The 23614-nt window shown below is 47.1% G+C and overlaps 1 protein-coding gene across 2 annotated transcripts in view; it reads right to left on the bottom strand.

The window, feature by feature from the left end:
* Window positions 1–23614, bottom strand: part of VIPR2 (vasoactive intestinal peptide receptor 2) — an 85120-nt gene that overhangs the window by 37470 nt on the left and 24036 nt on the right. The gene's annotated exons all lie outside the window — the stretch shown is intronic.

Here is a 23614-nt window from a genome sequence, read left to right as displayed (position 1 = left end):
GGGGTTTCGGGGGGGGGGGGGTGTCGTCCTAGTCTCACCTGTGTGGTCACACGAGCGTCGGCTTTGTGGTCACTCACTGGGCTCTACACCTATGTCTTATGCAGTTTCTTGTTTGTGTCATGCCTCAAACGACGTTGAGACACTGGGAAGAGGACAGTGTTTCTGAGATCTGGGAAGCCTGGAGTCTCAAGGCCCGCTCAGCTCTGGTGGACGCTGACCCTGCCTGGAATCTGCTGGTTTGTCAGCCGAGGATGCTCCCCAGTATAGTCCATCTGCGTTCATTCTCCAGTGGTTGAACTTGGAAGATTCAGACACTAGGTTGGACTCCTTTTCCGTATTTATTTTTTGTGGTTGAAATGAGTACAGCAATGTGTGTGTTGTTTTCAGAATGAAAGGCTTGAACTAACCGAAACCAAAATGATTTCTTTCAACTCACAGAGCAAGTTGCCTGCATTTTGTAACACGTTTACTATTAAAGTTAGGGTACCCATCTGCTGCAGAGTGATTTTGTTTTGAAGATGAATCAAGATAATGCCTTTTTTCTAATATTTTAAAAAGCTCCTCACAGCAAGAAGGAATTTTGCTGATTTGGACCATGAGCAGTGAGAGCAGGATGAGCCCACATCCTAAGTTTTAGTAATTTCTAAGGGAATGGTTTCCAGCGCTGGGAAACGCAGTCCGTCCCAGCGTGCCCTGGACACTGTGTTTAGAGGACATGATTCTAGGGACCAGCCCTTCCCCACATAGTCAGAGGGGCATTGGCAGGGCTCTCTGCACGTTTCCACTGAAAGCACATGACCAGGGGCCAGAGCTTGCATCCCACATTTAGGAAAAAAGCTTTAAAGGCAAGTGGCCTCGGTACAGCTAACACATCAACTGCTGCTTTTTACAACTTGAGAAAACGATTGAAATTGTGCGTGAGGTGGCCCTGCTCAATTTTACCACAAGAATGAAAAGCAGGTAGATGCCACTAGAAAATATAAGTGCTTATCTTCCGGACCTTGACAGCAAAAGGGCCGTTAAGTGAGCCCACAAGTGTTGCTAACAGAAAATCAAATCATCTTAAAAAACTGAAACACATTTAGAAACGGGAGTAGGTATGTTTGACACATAACTGACAAAGGATTACTATCTATAATTCCAAGTGTTACAGATCAATAAGGACGAACAACATCTTAAAACGTCCAAAAGACAGTAGCACACACTTCACAGAAAACAAAACACATAACCAACAACTACACAGAGAGGGTTCCGTATCCAGAGCGATCTGGAGAGCGGAGTCACCGCTGCTGAGAGGCCTTCTTGCTCCCCATCAAGCAGAAGACGTCATGGTGCCTGAAAACACTGGGGTGAGGGGTTGGGGGGTAGAGCAACAGGCTCCCGCACACACTGCCCGCCCGCCCGTCCAGAAGCGGGAACGTGGACAGTGGCTTTGGAAGGTCTTTTGTCAGCATGTTGTGGGTGTGAACGTTCCTATCTCCTGTGTTGAGCAAGGGAAACACCAGCACGTGTGCACCAAGATACATGAATAGCACGTTTCAGGTGACAGCAGAAATCTGGAAACGACCCAAATGACTACCAACAGGAAAATGGATACATTGTCATATTCGACAATAAATTATTTTATAGCACCGCAAACGCAGAACCACAGCTGCCTCTCAGACGTCAAATACACGGGGTGACGGCAGTGTCGCTAACGGTATGAAACGTGAGCATGTTGGCTGAGGGAGAAGAGCCGGCAAACAGATGAGGATGGAAACATGGTGATGACTGGAAAAAATATGGACTTAAGTGTGGAACAAAATCTACCCACAGCGACTTAGAAAAGTGTCAGAGGGAAGGAAAATTTCTTTCAGCTGTTCTGACTGTGTTGAATCACACAGTCTTCCACACAGACCTTCTTAAAAAACCCCATTCACGGGCGCGTTAGCATTCCCACGATTTATCCCATTGTTTATGTGGAGGAAGAGTCGTGAACGTTGGTAATGATAATACAGAAGCGATGGTGACATTTCCTGAGCACCTACTGTGTGCTAGCTGCTATGCCAGACATTTCTGGCACCATCTGTCTAATGACAAGTGGCAGCCATCGTCACCCCACTTTATAGACAGAAAATAAGTAGCATTTCTGGAACTCAGACCCGGCTTGCCTGACTCCAAAGCTCACTGCTTCCTCTCTACACTTGCGCTTCTCAAAGAGTGTAGGTGGCCAGGAGGACCTGCTGGGTGCATCGCAGGGGCCGTGCTGTTAGGCAGGCACATGTTCCTGCAGTGGCAATTCTCCTTACAGATTCCGTGGAGAGGTTTTACATTTTTGAGCTCTTCAAAAGTTTTGTGAACAAATTTCAAGCAAAATCACAAGAAATCTTGCCTTTATATGTTGCTCAGTCACAATCTGTCTAGTAACACCTGAAGAGCTGAAAACATGTACGCCAAATATAAAGTTTGCTGTTTTGTTTTAGCAAATCCATGTCTAGTTGTTCTAAGAACATGCTTCCGGGAAGAGAAGGCTTGAGTATGGTCAGTTCACTGAACTACAATAAATGAGCAGAAACTGAAATCCTTGGCAATTCTGGCCAGAATCAAGTGCCTGTTTTTGTTTGAAACATTGAGTTTATCCTCCCGGAGACCAGTGGGATTTTTTTCTTCTATTAAACATTGGCTCCTCACTAGAACATAATCTCGCTGCAAACAAGGATTTTGCCTGTTTTGTTTCACTATTCTATCAGAACATTTCCCAGCATATAACACACGTTCGATTGATTGAATGAAAACTGGCATTACACAAAACATTAACAGTTCGATTTCCTGCTACAGCTGTATTCTACCAAACATTTTGTTTATAGACAAAAGATTATGCCTAATCTCACGTCTCTTTGCAAGGAGTTTCCTGAGAACAAAAGACTAAACATATCGATGGTGGGAACTTCACTGTCACCCTCCATTTACCTTTTGTAGTTTAACTTTTAAATTTGAAAAATGAATGAAGTGTTGAAGGCAGGAAGGTTGAATGTGAACTTGAAGTGGATGAAAATGCACAACGTACTGAGAGAAAGTCAGAAGAACCCAGCCACACAGGGAGCAACGATATAAACAGAGACATAGATGTGTAGGTCTAACAGTGTCCCTTAGACTCCCCACAACGACCCTGACAGCCCTGAACACCCCAATGTTAGCTCGTTAGGAAGGTAACAAGCAGCGGTAGTAAATCTACAACTGGGGGACACATCAACACAGGAGCATGGGGGAATTACTATTTTTAGAACATGAGCTGTTCAACCATATGTCAAGACCATTCAATGGGGAAAGGACAGTCTTTTCAACAAACGGTATTGGGAATACTGGATATCCACATACAAAAACTGTAGTTTGATCTCTCCCTTACACTATATAGTGAATTAACCCAGAATGGATCAAAGACTTAAACGTAAGAGGTAAAATGATAAAACTCTTAGAAGAAAACATAGGGGAACGATTCGTGACATTTGGATTCATGATTTCTTGGACACCAAAGACCACCAAAGGAAAAACAGACAAATTGGACTCCATCAAAATTAAAAACTTTTGTATATCAAAGGACAGAATTGGAGAAAATGTTTGCACATTACTTTTCTAAAAAGGGACTGATAGCCAAAATATATAAAGAATCAGCTCCCCAGGCTCTGGAGACAGCGGCTCACAGTCATGGTCACACACTCGCCAGTTCCTCGCCAGCTCCCCACCAGCCCTGGGACATGCTGCCCTGACTCGGTCTGTCTGATAGCCGCTGGTTTTAAACACAGCCGGTGCGTGGCCCAGTGGTTGGGACACAGATGGCACAGCTGGCGGGTGGCGTCCTTCTTCACCTTAGTTGTGGCCTGACGGTGTCACCGTGACGCCGCTGTGTACCACTGTCGCTGCCCCACACAGAGACATGCCGAGGATTCCAACCCTGCAGCCCAGGAAGCTGCAGGCCCCGTTACACACATCCACCTTCGTCCTCCAGTCTGTGACTTGTGAATGACAGAAAATCACCGGAGAACTGCCCCTCAACGCCCATTCCTCTTGGTCCCTAAGGGTGGTGCTGAGTTTGGAGAACTGCAACAGACATGGTCGTAGGAGCGGCTCTGAGACCAGCCAGAAATTTCTCATGGCTCCTTGGACAAAGGTCCCTGGGGCTGGGGCTTGGGCCAGGTGGGAGCAGACCATTCACTGCCTCCCAGGGTCCCTCAAAACGTGATTTGTTTGACCAACCAAAATATTTCCAAAATTTGTCCATGTGTTCCTAAAATAGAGGAACACAAAATACACTCAGACAAAATACCAGATAAACAAACCACTGGACGTCAGCTGGACTGCATTTACTCGTGGAATTTCTATTGGGTTGAGATGAGGAGAATGGGGTGCGTTATTTCTAAGGGGATTGAGCCTGACTTGGGTTTAAGTCTTGGGTGTTGGGTAACGGCTGTGGGAGCAGGTCCTGGAAGTCGCCCCGCACCCCTGCAACTATGCTCCCCTCCCAGCAGACTGTGCCCTCGGGGGATGGGGGGGGCCCTGTCTCACTCATCTTTGCATTCCCAGCCCTCTGCCTGGCATCCTGTCAAAATCAGCAAATGACTGAGCCCGTTAATCAAAAGACGACCCCAAAGTCGGGGGCGGCCACACCCGAGTGCTGACAAAAATATGCTTCAGGCCTTTCTGAGGCTTCTTTCTCGGGAGTGTGTGACGTGAGGAGGGTCTGTGCAAGCCCAGTGACCCTACACGCCTGTGGTCAGTTTCTGACAAGAGCTGACCACCTCTCGCTAAGCAACCCAAATACCACTGGTCCCGATTTCTCAGGCTGAGGCAGAAAGTGCTTTACAGATTATAATCTAATTTGGAAAGATGCTAATTTTAGTGAAATAAATCTGCTTCTTCAGAAACTTGAGCTTTGGCTTTGCAGGATATTTTGGGCCAGCCTCTGTTTTGCTGAAGCATTAGGACATTTGGCTTCGGAGCCCCTGGAACGAGATGTGAGTGCTGGGGACAGATCTGCAGTCGGGCTTGGCTGAGTATCCATGTCCCAGGGAGAACTGCTTTGCTTCAGTGATAAACAAGCTATAATGAGCTTCATTCTGACTCTTGCCTCTGGACCTCTGAAACTGAACCACTCAGCATCTTTTCACAAGTCCCACAGGTGTTGACAATTAGCCACACAGGTTCGCGGCCTCTGCCTCCATGTGACAGTGTGGTCAGTTTTAGGACCTTTACAGCTCACTGGACAGGACTTGGCTTGTCCCACAGAATCAGCCGTCGTCCAGGCTGGGCCCAGAGTGCAGCTCTGGCTGAGCAGACCCACAGCCATCTGCAATGTTTTTTCTCCACTTTGAACTTCTCCTTATAATGAATCATAATAGTATGTACACCTCCTTACATTGTTGCAAGCTTTATATCCTATAAAACACTGCAACATATGTTACACGTCAATATTTAAAATAGTAAAGTGGCCGTATTTTTTAAATTCCTCTCTTCCGTGAAGACTATATCCTCCAGCTGCTCTCTGACTTCATGGAATCGGGGAGGAAGGTAGGCAAACGCCAGTTTGGGGAGAAGCACTGACGGCAGAGAAGACGCCTCGTAGCATGAACAGTTGAGTCCTCTGGCCTGGAAAGTGGGGAGGAGGAGAAGCGAGGGGTTCGGACAAGCACCTCAGCTTCTGTTTCCCCACACAGTCCAGGTGGAAATGCCAGAATCCTCGGGGGGAGAGAAGGGGTTAGACAGGTTCATGATAAAGCCAGAGGCACAGGGATGTGTGCCCCATCCCCACTGAGGACTCTGGGGACTTCTTCCATTGGGGATGGTGGGTGGCCTCCAGCAGAATGTGATGGGAGAGAGGAGGCAGCACTCGAGCTTCCCACAGCTCCGGCGGTGGGGGGATGCTACAGGAGGAGTCAGAAGCAGCCACATGTCCTTGGGGGCACAGATAGTAGCTGAGCTAGAATGCAGGGGCCACCACGAAAAATGGAGAAGCAACCCTACTGATGTAGGACGCGACTGCATCCAGAGGTGTTGCCGCCCAGCCAGAACTGAGGTCAGGCTGAGTTAGCAAGGGAAAGCTACCAGCTCCTGATGGGACAAAGCAATCACCACAAATAACGCTGCGGGAAGTACCGAATGAGTGGTCCAGCCACTGGGGAGCACGTGTCCATGGGAGCACAGCACTGGCACAGAGCAGGCAGGTGTCCTGGAAGGAAGGGGTGAAGTGTGTAGACAATTAGTTGACAAATCAGCTATGGTTGAATATTCAAATAGTAGTTCATTTTACAGTGTTGCAAACTGTGTTATCATTTCAAATATTCTATTTTTAATCAATAATTTGGGCCAGATTTGGCTTACATTCCATGATCTTGATAAGGGCTTCAAAGTTTTTCAGAGGAATAATGAAAGTCCTGTTTTGGTCATGGTCTGACTCAGAGATTTCAAATGGACTCAAATGAGATTCCAAGGCACTATGATTAACAGTGGGAGATATATGTGTTGCTGACCAAGATTTCATTCACCTCTGAAGCCACCCAGGGCGAAGTGACCTCTTCCATCCATGCTCGTGAAGGAGCCCTAACAGTGTCCTTACTCCCAGCTGACGCTTGAACAGCCCCGGATCTTGCTGTGAGACGAGCCCACGGAACTGGAAGTCCCGTCTTCAGTGACACCCTCCATGGCTGGGGCAGCGCGTCGTGAAACGGGAATCAAATTCTGCAGGGAAGTTCAGGGGTTTGGAGTTTTATTCCTGGGTTCCTGGTCACCAGGCAATAACAACACCTGGCATCTTTATGCTGCTCGATTTCACTAAGGACTTTCATGTCCATTAAATGCTTATTACACCCAACCCATGAAAAATGAGAAAACTGAGGCAGAAAGTGGCTGACACTTGCTCACGAGTGTCTGGGATAGAGCAAGAACTACAGATTTCGATGTCACCTGCTGGAGTCCTCCAGGTCTTTGACAGTAAGAGTAGGTCACAGCGTCGGACGGGCACCCAGGGAGTCACTTGTGTTGAGAGAATTAACCATGTTTGATCCTGGGGTGGTGGTTCCACGAATCAGCCCGTGAGACAAAATGATTTACAGTCACACACACACATTGTACCGATGTCCCTTTTTCTGGCTTTGATATTTACTATAGTACACAGTACCTCTCTTTACTATTTTTGCAACTTGTTATGAATCTTTAGTTATTTCAAAATTTAAAGAAAAAAATCAATAACTAGTCAAGAAAATTTTAAAAAGAAGAATAATTCTTTAAAGTACCTAACCGTTGTATAACCAGTTAGATCTCTGAAAACTCTACTCAGAGGTCTCTGTCTCACTGAAATCTATGAAATCTTAAAGCAGGTTCCATTCAAGTGAAAACAGCACTTGATCACCTTTTTTTCAAGCTGGTCAACTTACTTAACAGATCATTGCACACACATGTCCCTGCCTTTTATCCGATTTACAGTCAATTTGCTTGTTCAAGAATTGGCATGCAGCAGCGTGATTCATCTCATCTATCCTCACGATAACCCCAAAAGGTAGCATTCTTACTACCGGATTGCAGACGGGGAAGCTATTCATTTTCTACACGTATCTGGGGTGGTAGTCTAGCGATTTCAATCTAACTGCATGCAAAGCACATGTTGTCTTTTAGGGAACCCATTCAGACAATGTCAGCACTGGCAGCTCAGACAAACGAAGCGTCCGGTTTGGTTTTGCATTATCCTGAAGCCTCTGTGCGGGTGCATATTACTTACTACATTAAGCAAATTGTAAACAACAGTGCAATCAGTGGGCTACTGCTTTTTCTGAGTAAGGGAATGGTCAATTTTGAACTTGCCTTAAAGTTGACACGTAGACAAGCATGGACTTAGGTGGCCTGAGAGCATTTTGTTCAACAAATTCCAGGAACCATGAACTTTCTGGCTGCCAGACAGAGATAAATTGGAAAGTTGCATATAATCCTATAATTCAGTCAACTTTTCAGAGAATAGAAATGGAAAGGGTTTGGGCAGTCAACCCAAAGATTCTGAGCTGCTGGCCGCTGGGCCCCAAATCCTTGGCTGTTCTTTGTTCCTGTCACACAAGAGAAAGTAGTTGGCCCACACAAATAACGTTCCCACAGAGCTTCAGCCTGCTTTGCCTGGGAACTTGAGACAAGACTCCATTTCTGCCCAGGAGATGTCTACTCATGTCACACATTTGCTCTGCAAAATAAATCACACTCGTGATCATCCTACATGATATTTTCATCTTGCATATTCATGGATTATCTAGACAGTACATCTGAAGGAAGCCTAGATTGGGTGGCTTGATGTATACTCTACAGTTACTGTTTTCTTTTAAAAGGCAAAGCCAGCTAACGTTTACAAGAGAGAACCATGGAAAAGCACTTTTCAGTTGTTTGGTTTACAAATGTTTTTATTGTACTCTTTCCCTTTGATATGAAGAATTGCCACTGAAATGTTAGCTGAGCTTCCCTTCTGGTATAAAAACCAGATTTGGGAAATTCAAATTACATTTTAATTTACCAAAGACGTAATTTCAGTTAGACAAATGATTGGCTTAGCACTAAAACGTAAAGTCAAAAGTGATTCATGTTCTAGCTTTAGCTTACTGCTATAGACGTTAATTGTCAACGCATGTTATGATGGGGAAACAGTGAGGGAAAGTATGCCAGCAAAGCAGTGAATCAACAAAATCTGGTTGTAGGCTCTTTCTTTTGTGCGCGCAGCTCCGTCTTTACATCCAACACAACGAGCCAGTAGAGCTTTGCCTGGGGCTTGGGGGGGTGAGGTGGGTCTGACGTTACCTAGGCTCAGACACACCACATGAAGTTCAGACCAAAAAGGGAAACAGGGTCTGCCCCAAGAAAACAGGGTTCTCTGGGGTCATCGTGAACTCTGCAGAGAGCCAGGCGCTATGAGAGAGGCCCCTTCTGGGCAGTCTGGAGGAAGTCAAATGAAACTGTAGACACTGGATGTGAGTAGAATCGTCCGCTTTCATTCAGTGGAGAAAAGTAGAGCACCGTTACCTAAAAGCTAGAGGTTTTAGTTTTCGGAAACTCCAACGGTGTTTCTACTTCAAAAGCAGGAGCAAGCTTCCCAGTGTTCCCAAGGCATGTTCTGGCCTCCAAGTGTTCACGACTGGCCACAAGTAGAATCGGGTAGTGACCGCTGCCCGCCCTAAAACACACTCTAAGGCATACTAATGGCAGGGCTACCAAAACCTCTCCCAAGGAAATCGACTTGAACTTCACTGATCACATATAATTGATTTTCTCTCCATGAGTCATGGTTAAAAAATTGAATCCTCGTGGAGTATTCATCGTGCTCCATCACCACGTAGCCCTGGCCACAGCGACTGTGATTTTTGTAAGTGCGACATGGTGTATGGTGGTGCCTGGGCTCGGCACAGTGCGTGAACCGTGTTTCCAGTCGGACCATGGAAGGATTGGGGTACAATGTACGATCCGCGCACATGTGTTTTGTCTACACAAATACAAATCTTTATTACCAGCATATTTTTGTAACTTATCCTTTCTTTTTAAAAATTAAATAGTTAAAAACAAAAGTGAAATGAAATATTCCAAAGGTCAGATTACCAAACATATGAAGCCCTAGCCAGCTAAACCTTTCTCTCCCCATCAGCGTGGCCTCGGGACATTTTCTTGTCTTCAGCTCCATCTCTTCCCACTATTTCTGGATGCCCACGTGACTTGCCACCCATTTTTTCCACGCTTCCCTTCTTGATATATGTGGCAACTTTGGCCACCTTGCTCCCAAAAGTTTGGTAACACTGCCCAGCCTCTGCCATCCTGGAGCCCTAAAATCCCAGCTGATACAAGGAAATCCAATTCCACAGCTACAGCTTCTACTGTGGCCCCAGATTTTAGGGGTCAGTCACCCCACAGTCTTCAGTGATGACAGCGATCAGGAGACTGTTAATGGCCTTACTGAAGGGCATGGGCTCCAGGGTCTCCCGACGGACACTGTTGGTTCACGTGACAAATCTGCTTCAATATTTGCAGCGCTCTGAAACGTCTGACCTTTCCTCAGCACCCGATGAAGGCCGTCCTTTCCTGGAGGACACTCCTGTGTCCTCTGAGCCACCCCCAAGGCATGAGGACGGCATCAGGTGTTCTTGTCTGGGAGCAAAATCCTAAACCTAGCACTTGCTGTTCCTCCAGGCTTCCGAGCAGTTAATAAAAGCCAACTGAGTTTGTGATCATTACAACTGTTTTCTTTATACTTGTATTGTACCTGCATCGGTCACCACACAGCCCAGTGGCTCTCGCGTTCCAACTGCCTGCACTCCAGGGCAAGACAAGAGACTTAGTAACTGGAGGCTAGTGGACGGCACCTCCTAGCATTGCCATGAGACCCGGCACCCACGTCTCATACTAGGGCCCCTCTCACAGACAGAAGCCAGGCCAAGGGCTTACATGCCCACCGTTTACCTTGGAATTAATTCAAGAGAGTAGCAAGACCAGAGAAAGTGAAACGGGGAAAACGGAAAGCTGACACAGAAGGCCTTGCCTGTCCGGCTCCTGGACCTCCTGCTGGGGGATGAGGGAGAGAAGCGGCAGCTTCCCACTGTGCCCCCGCCCCACACACTGGCTGACAGTAGCCGCGTGGCCTTTGGCTGCCCGGACTTTCCGCCTCTGCAGGAACCAGAGTGGAGAAGCCTCAGGCAGAAGTGTGAGGTGAGCCACCATCGTCACCAGGCAGATGGCAGCCCCCGGACAGCCCGCTGCCTCTAATTCGGGCTGAGAAAATGGTGCGTTGCAAAGTCATTTTAAAATTGTCAAGGAAAGAGCCTCCCCAAGTTTCTTGAAAGCTCAGGAATTAGAATTCTCAAGGAGTAATTCTGTGTCTTAGGTTTGAAACAAGTCAATTACAAGACGGAAGAGGAGACATTGAAGTATTATGTCATAAAGGTTTCTTCTGCAAAGGCTGTGAACACACGGAATCCCACCGTCCATCCCCAGTGAGGGTGGCTGCTGGGTTCCAGGAGTCATTGCACTTTCTGCTTAAGCACCCGCTAATTATACATCAAGTACGGACATCAGTCACGTTTCTTCAGACTGAAATGCCTTAGAACTACTTCATGTGTATGAAGAAAGCCGGTGCCTCTTTCCTTAGATAAGTCCAGTGAGTAAAAACAAGCACCGACAAGGCACTCGGAGTACAGACAGAAACAGAGGACACAGCAGTGCCGTGGTGAAGCGCGGAGAGTGTCGGCCGGTGCGCGGACGTGCGGCCCCACAGCACTGACACCCGCTCCTTGAACCAAGAAACATGGTAAGGCTCCTCAAAGCGTTGCGCTGAGCTTGGAATTTGGATGTTTATCTAAGACAAACAGTGACGATGCACTGGGAGACCTTGACTTCATGGGAGCCGTTTCCCCTCGTCACTGCTGGTGAGCCAGAGCTCAGGCTTAAACCCCGACCCACTCCCGAATGCCTGCGTCCCCACTGTTTACCTTATTTTGCTTCTACTTATTTATACCACTTCTCCTTTGTAGTCTAAAATAAAGCTAGTGAAAAGGTTGTAAGTAATGTCATTTTAAAACATGGTTCTTTTTGGGCCAAAAAAAGGGTAAGTGCTTGGGAGCACAGTGACACCCAGCGCTGGCTGGGTCCGGCGCAGCCTTCCTGCAGCTCAGCGCCAGGCAGAGCATCAGCCGTGGGCAAAAGCACAGTCTTGAACCAGGAATCGTCCTCTCCCTCCAGGCCCAGCTCCTCAGAGGCAGCTGAGGAGACCCAGTGGCGGCAGCAATGCTCTGCACCCACAGACGTGGGCCTGTGACCCTCTCCCACTGCCCATTGCCCCCGCTGTGTGGCTGCTGCTGGCCCTGAGGAGACCGCAAGGAAGACGGTGGTGGCGAAAGCAGGAGCCACCAACGAAGGACTTACCGGGCTCAGCGTGTGGGCACCGGCTACTGTAACCCTCACAGCCACTGGATGACCTCGACGCAGACAAGGAAGTAAGGAGGAAAGAGGAGGACGCGTGTAAAAGGAAGTACTCGTGACAGAGCCAGGTCCCAGGTCTGTCCTCCCCTAAAGCTTAATGATCTTACACACTGAGGATTAGGGAAAATTGAAATAGTCCATGATCAGAGATCTTTTTTCACTTTGCTTTTTTCTTCTGGCTTACCAAGGTGCTTTCACTGTCTTACGCTTCTAACAGTAAGGCTATCCTGACCTCCTTGCAAATGACCAAATGGATAGAAGGTCCGATACCAGATGGTCCCAAGGTCCCTCTGACTCTATAATATTGTGAACTGCTCCAAACAACAACCACAGGTCTCTGTCTTTCATGTCCAAAGGAAAAAAGCTTTGCATTAGTGTCACATCTTTGGCTCCTGACAGCAGGGCCCGCCTTCTCCCACCAGACTTTCCCTTTTTGGACACATACAAAAAAAAAGGACGTGAACTGAAAACAGGAGTTTGGGCACCAGTCACGGCACCCTACATCTGACTAGTAGTTGCATATTTTTAAGTGCATTTCAGTAAAGTCATGAGCACGCCATTTCCTAAACTCTAGGTCATAGAAAGGAAACTGGTGACATGATAGAAAACTGTTGGAACTGAAAAGTTCAATCACACTTTGCTACAGAAACCTCTATACCATTCTAGAAACTGTGGGGAAAACTGATGACAATCGATGGAGCTCCTTCTGTCGACTAGCTTGTGATCTCACCGATGACACAGCACACACAGAAGAAAGCAAAACAGCGAAAAGGAACACAGAAGCACCACGGAAAGGCCGGCGACACCTAGGCCGAGCTCCCAGAAGCCAACCCTGAGACAGACAGACACGGCCAGCAGTGTCTCCAGGGAATGTTCCTAGGAAGCCCACAGAGGAGTGACAAAGGGGAAGTGGGAGGGAGGAAGGGAGCAGAGCCAGACCCTGGGCCTGCCGCACGCTCTCCAGCCTCCTCGGCAGGTGCCGCAGCGGGAGCAGTTCCTGTCACCCCGTAGGCCTACTCTGGGACTCTCGGGTGGATTCCAGAGCCAAACAAAGGCTCCGGGAAAAAGCCACATGGCTCGCAGTTTGAAGCCACGGGTGGTGTGCATGGGGACACGGGCAGTACCCCACCCCGTGCACCGGCCACCAGGGTCCTTCCTACTGAAAACAAAGTCTCTTAGACCTTGGGTCGTTGGGGAAGGCTCCCTGAGGAGTTCAGTCTTGAGAAACAGTCTAGATGTCAGGAGGAGAGGGCAATCGTTTGGACGGGTGGCCTGGCCGGTGCAAAGGAGCAGCTGGCAGTGTCAGCACAGTCGTCTGAGGAAAGGCCCTGAGGCCACACGGGGCAGGAACCAGAGTTCATGTGCTGTTTAAAGTGAATTCAAGGCTGAAAGCAAGCTCCCAGCTCCTGGATAGTAGCATTTGCAAAACCGCTGCTGTATCTTATACTAGGAACTAGGTCATTCCTTTTCTCCAGGGGCAATTTCATAGCTGAATCACTTTCGAAGTTCTCTGGACTGGCCCGGGCACACCTTTTAGAGGCTTTATGTTTGAGAGGTATGTATTTTTTTAAATTCTGGTGTGCCTTTATTGACAGATGTGTGTCTGAGAATTCAGAAGCAACAGGAGTTTTGTGGTTGAAAATGTATTTAAAACACATCCTAGGGGCTGCCCTAAGCTCTCGAGGTCCATCCTCTTTGGGATGAAAAGAGACAGAGGCTGCAGGTCACGACGTGCTCGGGAATCAGCGCAGCACTCTCTCCTCTCCGGGTCCTCAACCACCCAATATGCCATTATTGTCTCTGCATTGTTTCCTGTTTTGCAGTATTTGCTTTCCCTGTAGAGAGACTCAGTTGACTTCAGGGAGCAGTGATTTCCCAGACTATAGTCGGGCTTTGTCTGGAACCCACTCAGTGACTCCAGTTTCCCAGCGTCCACACTAGGAGGGCAGATCCCTGTTTCCAATTGTTGGGATGGTTCTGCTGGGACGCCAGCTCAGCTGATAAACTGGATGAGATCCCTAACATCGTGCTTCTCTTCTGGCTGGCTCTCCCCAGACACGGAAGCCTTCCAGGTCACTGTGCCCCAAGGGCTGAGCACTCAGAGAGCAGGTGGCTGATGGCCCAGGCCCCGCTTAACACAGCTGAGCCAGAAGCAGGTTCCAGGTATCCTGCTCTCCCTTGCCACCTGCTGTGACCTCAGCACAGGTACCAGACAGCGCTGTCAGTCCAAGTAAAGCAGAGGAGTGGCGTGCATGAGGGAACAGATAAGGCACAGGGTCTTAGGACACATCCCTCCTCCTGGTAGTTACCTCTGGCTACCCCCTCTCCCGAGCAAGGGCAGGACTTGGGACTTGCTCCTAAGCAGCAGAAAAGGGCAAAGGTGATGGGCTGTGAGCTCCTGTCTGCGTCATGGACTGTGGCAACTTCCTTCTTGCCAGCACACGCTTCCTGTGGCTGTGAGGAAGCAAGTGGCCATGTGGAGGAGCCTCGTGTGTCAAGGGACGAAGAGTGGCCTCCAGATGCCATCAGCTGGGAACTGAGGGCAGCCTCTGGCCAGCAGCCAGCAAAAAGCCGAGGGACTGGATGCTGCCAACGACCCTATGAGCTTAGAAGCACATTCTTCTCCACTCAAGCTTTCAGATGAGACACTGGCTGATGCCGTGATTACAGCTGGCTTTTTATTGTAAAAAATCATATTTAAAGAATAAATTGCCTGCTTAGGCACAATAGAAGTCCATTCATAAAATGTCTATTTATGCACTGCTTTTCAAAAGCACACTATTGCTTCATGAGTGGTACTCTGATGTCTAAAGATGCTTTTACTAACCACCAAAGCTGAGGAGTAAATGTCCTGAACTAAAGTAACTTAACAACACAGTAAAACGGCACTGGGTGACTACATCATTCCTATTTAAGTTAATGAGACTTACAGCGTCTTTTGCATTATACAACGTTTCAAATTAGGCATGTGGGAATCAGTCTAGAGTTTGTTTCCTTTTGTCTGGTTTTGTGGTGACCTACATCTGGATTTAATAAATGTGATTACACAAATCGGGGAAAGTAAAGTATATCAAAGAGCCTTGAATCCCAGCTAGCAGGTTTCAGTGACACCCGAATAGCTTAGGAAAGGACAGGTGTCACCCCTAGTACAGCAGGGCCACCCGACTGTACCTATGGGAGTGACATGCACACTGCTGGGCAGGGGGACTGTTCACGGGGCATGTTTCTAAGTCCCAGCGTCCACACGGCGGGTGTCGTCCTGGTCTAACTGCAGAGTGTCCACACTAAGGGCCAGTTCAAAACGACAGTGTTGGTCTACACGAGTGACTCAGGCGACTAAGTGACAAACCCAAGGTTTTGCTTTCAACAAAGCTGAATGAGGCTCATGGAGGTCTGGGGCTCACCACTCGAATTACTGGGTGTTGGTAACTCATTGTGTGGTGTTTGTCAAAAACATCTAAGGAGTTAACAAAAATTCGTGATGTTACTATAACAATTTTTTCTATTTGCATCTGTTTATCCATGTGAATAAGATTTCTTAGCATTTACATTTATAAAAGTGAAAACTAGGAACAGACTTGGTACTGGGTCCTGTCACAGTCTAGCAATAATATTCATCTCAAGATAAATGAACTAATCATGTGGAAAAGGCCCATTCATCTCAGTCCCAGAGGCAACATAGCTGAACAATTTTCAGTTTGATAATTATGTTTTGATCAATTTTTTATCAATTGTGTACTACTATGAATTGTAATTATAACTCAATCCAGAAGACCTTCTTTACTACTTAGAACCTTATGATACCAGGAAATTTTGGGCAAAACATTAATTTCAATTTATATACAATAATTGATCAATAAAGGACTGTACAGCACAAAAATATTACATTCGGATAAAACTCTGTGGAAACGTAAATAAGAATAAAAAAGGAATGAGGCTCCATGTAAACTGTCCATCTGTTAAAATGGGGCTTGTTCCTGTGTTTTTAAATAGATGATGGTGGGTATCAAACTGCTAGTGTATTTAGATTTCATTGGTAACATTTAAAAGACCGGTGTAACAGTTTCATTTTAAAATGTCAACATTTACAATCTGCTGGCACTCACATCCTTTATAGGTACTTGAAGTACATTTTGGCTGTCAATTTAAAAGTATGCAAGAGAGCACAGTATTATGAACTTTTCTTCGAGTGTAAACAAGTTCACGTTTGAGGCTCATTAGTCTCATGCCTGATTTAGAACGTGCTGCTGTAATAAACATCCTGCAGTGACATCAGCAAAAAGGCTGGAGTAAGCACCTCCTAAAACCCCCTTCTCCATAAAAGCAAGCAAAGACTGGCACAAATGGTCAGAATCCACATGATCAGAGCTGCGGGCGTTCCCACAGGCTTGCAGCAATCTGGGGAACTTTTACTGAAGAAAAGTGGATGAATCGCACGAGAACAGCCAGCTTTGTGGCATTTTACTTGTCTTAGTCCCATTTCCACTCTCCAGCTACATGGCAGCTTCAAAAGCTAACAACCTGTATTGACAATGAGAACCAGCACTGTGGAAGCCCCCGGAACGAGTCAAGAGAGCTGGAGCTCCAGCAGCCTCTTCTCAGAACAGCCGGGATTGGCCTGTCCGGTGGTCCTCTGCAAGATGCCACTTACAAAACCGTCTGAAGCTGACCTGGCTAGGAGCATGGCCAGTGTAGGAAGCCTTTTCCTCAGGGGTACTTGTTAAAAATAATTACAGCAGTTTTATAACTTTACAGCTGTCTGAGGCAGCTGGGCAAACAATAGGTCACTTACCAGAGAGCACGAAAAGAAAAGCTGGGCAATGAGTTGGCCACAGCAGGGCCTTTGTAAAGTTCTGACATTCCTGGGAATCAAGAACACCCTGTGCATGCCTATGCTCAGGCCAGACATGAGAAGACCCTAAGCTCTCGCCTCTAAGACCCTAAGCGCTGCTCCCGAGGCTCTGAGCAAACAGGACGCGAAGGCTGAGGCACAGCTGGCGCCATGGCTGAGGCTGCGCCCCGCACTCAGGCCCCTTCAGCAAAGCCCGGGAGACGTAGTCTTTCCAGGAATTCAAGGAAATTGGTCCAATCAGTACCTAACCACTAAGTTAGCTGAGTGGCCACACATAACAAAGAAAATAGATTTTACAGAATTATTTCAGAAAAGTCACTAACCACAACCACCACTACTAGAAAAAAAGCAACAACTAAGAACCGTGGGGAGGGGGTGACTCTCCTTCCTAGTGTTTCCATGTCATATTATTTAAAATTTCCATTTTCAAGAAAAAGAAATGAAAAAGACAAGACATGCAAAGAAACAAGAAAATATGGACCATACATAGGGAGAAAAAGCAATTATCAGAAACTCCCGAGGAGACCACGTGACGCACCTGTTAGGCAAACACGTTCAATTGGGTATTAGAAACATCTTCAAAGAAATAAAGAAAACCATGCCTGAAGAACTAAAGTATGAGAATAACCTCTCACCAAGGGAGACTCTCAGTAAAGAGACTGAAGTTATAAATACAATGTTTCAAACTCTCCAGTAGAAATTCTGAAGTTGGAAACACACTAACTGGCATGAAAAGTTACCAACTCCCTCCCTGCAATCCCACCTGCTGTCCGGCCTCTGGGCATCAATTACAACCCACTCCCCGGATACAGTCCTGTAAATATTCTCTGGACGAAGCTGCCCACCTGCCCACCCTTTGCTGGTCCTGTGAGTCAGCAGAGTGTCGGTTGGGAGGGCAGTGGCGGGAAAGCTGTCGGCACTCGGCACTGACATGTGAACGCCCTGGGCTGAGCACCCTGGGTTTTGAAATTTTTGCCATAATTGGCTCTGCCCTCATGCCTTATGCGTCATGCCAGGGAAAGCAAGGCACACAGTGAAAGTCTGCAGACAGCAGTAAATTGAGCTGTGCAGTGGGGAATATCACAGCATCACCACTGTGCGTGATGGAGCAGGAGTAAGGAACTGTGGTCATTAGAGCCTCCGAGCTCAAACTGAACTCCGTTAGTGTAACGTAAACACAAGTAGAACGCTCATACTTCATCTTCTTTCTCAAACATAAGATGAAACAAATATCTGAAGTTCCTAATGGATGTGCCATAGACAACCAAGGCAAGGTAGGCTCGGGGCAGAGGTCCACGAGGGAGGACAGAGCATCTGAGGAGGCTGGCCGTCCCTTCCCCTCCACCAATTCCTTCAGGTTCTAAGCATTACAGACCAAGAGAGCAGAATAAAGTCAGTGCAATGTTTTCATGGCGCAAAGCCAAAGGCAAGCCTGGAGAGCAGCCTGTTTAGGAGCAGCGGTGAGAACTGAGGTCTGATGCGACTCCCTGCTGCTAAAAGACATTAGAATGCAGAGGTTAAATGTTTGGCCCCAAATCTGAAACTTGTGAACTGCGTGATGTAGGCAGGCCTATTTTATGGTTCTGGGCCTCTACTTTTCCATCTGTAAAATGGGAATAATGACACCTGCCCCCTAAGGCTTTTATGAAATAAGAACTTAAATGATAAAAAGAATTTAGAGCAGACTCCATCATAAAATAGGTACTCAAAGGTTGGTAACTGTCATTACTGTTGGGAACTGGCATCTCCATCACTCCCGAAACATAGAACACAGGACAGCTGCTCTGGGACGAAGCATTTGTCTCAAGAATTTCTCTTTCAAAATGTAAATCAGTTGGGGAGGTGATAATATATCTTGACAGTCTTAACTGGCAGTACCTTCCCATTTGTTAATAACCAGAAATTGGATCTCCAATTATTTAGCAAAAAACTTAGCTCTGGAAAAATTGAATATGTAGTCACTACATTTTTATTGGATGCCAATTTGTTTTGAGCATCAGAAGCTGCTTTAAGAAATCGGAGCTGCTTGTGGCTCCTTGGCAGAGTGGGAAGACTGGGGCACAGGAGTGGGATGGGGATGAACACGGGACACCCAGTACAAGGAGGAGGGGGCGCCGTGCAGAGGCGGGTCCCTCTGCAGCCTTGGAAGCCCAGTCATTTGGTAAAATATATTGCATATGATGAAAGGCGGGCTTAACAAAATGTAAGATTCACACAACCATGGTCCCAAAGGGTGCGAGAAATTACACAAAACAGGTTGCTAGGGCCCCAGAAGGAGCCAGGACCACTTCTCAGAGCCTGAGGCTGAATCATGACTGTTTGTGGTCTGTGTTAGTTGTACCATCTTGACTTCAGCCAGATCCTCAAATCCGTAGACAGACTCAAGTTTTGGCATTTGACCCACGCTAAAGTCCACAGCCACCAATGTTGAATGGACATGCATGCCCCAGAGCCATTTGAGCAAATCACTTTCACCCAAATGTCACAGCTTTGGCTGCATGAGTCTGAGGGTTTGGGGGGAGAGATTGTCGTCCCCACGGCCTCTCCCCCCATGCTCATCCACTCAGGTCCTCAGCCCTCTTGGCTGTCTCTGAGTTACCCTTGAAGGTCACTCATGAAGCTCACTTGTGCCTGTTGTGGGGGGGGGGGGGACCTCCCTGCCTCCACGAGCAGCAAACTTGGGCTAATACTCCCAAGTCTCCACTCGAAATGTCCGTCCATATTAGAGATGTGTCCTACTTGATTGCAAAGTTTTATATTACTATGTTTTAAAAATACAGTAGAACACAGATATCCCTGAGAATATTCCCTTTCTGGAGTCACTCTTCATCAAGCAGTGTCCTCATCCAACTGACTTTGTTGCAGGAACAAGTGAAATGAGCTGCGAAGCACAGACTGAGAACAGATCAAAGAAGAGGCTGAAAGGCCTTGAAAACAGCAGGAGGGTGACAACCTCCAGAGCAGAGCCATTTCTCAGAGTTTCAGCCCCAGCTTTTGTTTCTGGCCATTTGAAAAGTCTTTCAAAGCAAGAGCCCATGACACACACACCAGAACTCTAACCTGACTAGACCGTGTGGTCCAACCACTCCTGGCCACAGCATTTATTAATAAAATGTCTCAACTCCACAAGTGCTTTCAAACAGATAAAAACATTTGAGCCGTGGGCACCTCCCACCTCCTCCTGTGTAAGATGGAGTAGAGAAAGTGAATGCCAAAGCAGGGTACCCTAGAGTGCTCAAGTGTGGACCCTAAATGATACATTTGTGTTGATTCAATGTATCTACAGTGTTTATGTGAATACATTGTACATATTAAAGTGTAAATACCCGCCAGTCTACATGACTAGAAATGCAGCACCTGGGGTGGCAGGCCATGTCAAATTCCATCTTTTGCCAGATTTTCACTGGGTTTCATTATTTACAATGATTAAATTAGACAATTGTGGTGTTGGCTGTGAAGAGTAATCTATCCATCATCTTAATGAAGCTCAAAAAAACAGATCATGGCAAAAATAGAACACAAGCAAAAACCACTAAAATGAATTTATAACTAAGGCTGAGATATCATTATACATTTTAACTCAGAGATGACTAAACCCAGTGCTCACGACCTACAATCATTCTCCCAATGCCCTGCTTGACATCCATGAAGGCCAGCTCACAAGCATCTCGCACTGTGTGGCCAGTAATTGTGCCAAGTGCAGTGACGGGCCGGAAGGGTCCTGGGTACCCGGCCAGGTTTATCACCAACCAGTTGTGCAAACCTGGCAAAGTTTTTAACTGTGAAATAGTTCAACTAGGTGATCTGTTTTCATGTTTTCACAACAAAAATGAAAGGTTAAAATAATTCCCAAATAACTGCATCTAAAAGCGAAGGATGAAAACCCCAGTCCTGTGGTGTTTTCATCCTTCGCTTTTCCCGAATCCTGAGAAAAGTTGGTCGGGAGATAGGGAAACTCGGCTCTTTGAACCGAGGTGGTTGGTAGTATCGGCCGTCACTTTGTGGAAACGATTCATCGTGGAGAACAGAAAACAGTTTGTATCTTGGGATTCGCGAATGGGAAAGGGAAAAAAAAAATTCCTGAGAGTGGGTGGGAATTCCCGCCTGGAAACCCTAGCTCAAACCAAGGTTACCCCGATCAGAGCAGGAACGGTGGTTGTCCGCGCAGCCCGGGCACGTTGTTGAAGCCTGGAGTCCTCTGAGGTGGCGACCCTCCCTCCCTGGTCCAGAGGAGTGGCTCTCCCCCGGGGAGAGAATAAGCTGACCCACAGCCTTGCTCGGGAGGAATAAAGACCAGTAGAGAGAAGGACTGTACGTTATTATCAATGATTTCCTAAGCTGGCAACTACACACATAATAAAAGGAAGTGTCACTGAAGATGGCAGAATGACTGTGTATCTAAGTCACACGTGCTACGTTTCTGAGAGGCAATGTAGCACCATAGGAAATACAGCTGCTCAAGTCACTGGAACTGTATGGCACCTACAGACACCATTCCACAGAAGAGCCAAATAGGGTATAAGGTATGACAGGAAAAAATGAAACGTCAATGTCCAATGGTAAACAAAGGCTAAGCAAGCTGCCATCATATTAACCTAATCAATGATTAAATAACCAAGTACAGAGGGCGCCAAAAAACTGTATACAGGTTTTAAGAAAAGAACTGTATTAAAATTGTAATACTCAAAATATACCGATGGCAAAAGATGAATACAAGTCATGTGCATACATTTTTTGGTTTCCGGTAGAATAAGAACGTCAGCTTCATATGCGATAATGTTAAGCAGAAAGCTTCATGACGTAGTGCAACACAGAAAGTAATCGGCATCCATTGCTCAGCAACTACTGGAAGGCTAAAGGGGGGAAGAAAATAGCGTTTAATGTCTTTTTTGTCTGGTTGTTTTTTTTTTGGTGTTTTTTTTAGACTTTATTGGGGAAGGGAAACAGGACTTTACTGGGGAACAGTGTGCACTTCCAGGACTTTCTATTTTCTCCAAGTCAAGTTGTCCTTTCAATCTTAGTTGTGGAGGGTGCCATTCAGTTTCAAGTTGTTGTCCTTTCAGTCTTAGTTGTGGAGGGTGCAGCTCAGCTCCAGGTCCAGTTGCCGTTACTAGTTGCAGGGGGGCACAGCCCACCATCCCTTGTGGGAGTCGAACCGGCAACCTTGTGGTTGAGAGGACGCGCTCCAACAAGTTGAGCCATCCGGGAGCTCACCTCAAGGTGCCGTGTTCAATCTTAGTTGCAGGGGGCAGAGCCCACCATCCCTTGCGGGACTGGAGGAGTTGAACCGGCAACCTTGTGGTTGAGTTAGGAGCACGGAGCTCTAACCGCCTGAGCCACCGGGCCGGCCCAGTGTTTAATGTTTATGATGATTCACTCCAAAGGTACTTAATTTCAAATTTTGTAGAAAACTAAGTTATAGGAACCTTGAGTCAAGCAGATAACATCTGCCTTTAATTTGCTCCCCCTTCTCACCTGTGAAACTGTACAGAGGTTGATAACTGCCATTTCCATGCCTCTCATCTCCCTTCACAGCCCACAGTGACTTTCCCTCCTCGGCGCGCCCATGGGACTTGTCTGCTCACTTGTTTGGGTGTCCTGGATGGGGACCGCGTGTGCGTGTGGATAGGGCTCTATTGTGACACCCTCATCTTAATCCCCTGGGAAGCAGACTGTGCATATGGTATATGTCGTTTCTTTGTAAACCCCACAGTGCCTGTCAGAGTCCTGCACTGAGTCAGTCGTGGCTGAGCGAACGAATGGATGGGTGGGTGGAGAAAGAAACTGGAAGGGAGGTGGAGAGAGAAAGAATAACTTGCAAATGTTAAGTACTGAACGAGTGTCCCTTAGCAAAATCTTTGCAACCAAAAGTCCTCTGCTCCCTGTCATCTCTTCCACAGGAACTACTTTTTGGACGTCTGAGGTCTGGGCTGTTTCTGCGAAGGTTGTACAGAAAGTGATGTGGGAATCAGCAGATGCAGCAGGAGGCCACTCGTGTAATAAACACACTTTGTGCGTGAACACCATGTCATGGAAATGCATTGCCCTGATCTTATGAAGCGTAAAAATGCTGAATTTGGACTTTCTGTTCCTCCCCCTGAGCATAAATCTCTCCCTGAGCCCAAAGTAAGCTCTGGTAGGAGATTTAGGAGGTCCTGTTTCCAGAACACGGCACAACTCCCTTCCAGGCCAACATCCCCCGAGCAGGGGAGCCAGGCTGTGGTTCACGTGGTGTCAGCTGACAGCTTCAGTTTTTGGGTCAGCCTTGCATGGTCTGCTATTTCGGCCTGATGCCTCCTGAGGCAACAGCACCTTTCCACACTTAAAGCACACATGCAGGAAGGAGGGGAAATGTGCAGAGAAGACGAGGGTTCGTGTCTGGACACCAGGGAAATAGCCAGTCGCTTTCAGTTGTGGGTAGGATTATTGGCGAACCCCCTGGAATTTGCACTCAAATGCTGGAACTAGAAGTAGCAGCAGAAAGAGTTCAGGGTAATAATTAATGCAGAATTAAGTTTTAAGAGAGATGTCGGGCCGGCCCGGTGGCTCAGGCGGTTAGAGCTCCGTGCTCCTAACTCCAAAGGCTGCCAGTTCGATTCCCACATGGGCCAGTGGGCTCTCAACCACAAGGTTGCTGGTTCGACTCCCGCAAGGGATGGTGGGCTGTGCCCCCTGCAACTAGCAACAGTAACTGGACCTGGAGCTGAGCTTCGCCCTCCACAACTAACACTAAAAGGACAACAACTTGAAGCTGAATGGCACCCTCCATAACTAGGAGTGAAAGGACAACAACTTGAC

Source organism: Rhinolophus sinicus, chromosome 8, assembly GCF_057876585.1.
Source record: "Rhinolophus sinicus isolate RSI-liver-muscle chromosome 8, RSI-T2T, whole genome shotgun sequence".
NCBI classification, from domain to species: Eukaryota; Metazoa; Chordata; class Mammalia; order Chiroptera; family Rhinolophidae; genus Rhinolophus; species Rhinolophus sinicus.
This window is presented reverse-complemented; position numbering and strand designations above follow the sequence as displayed.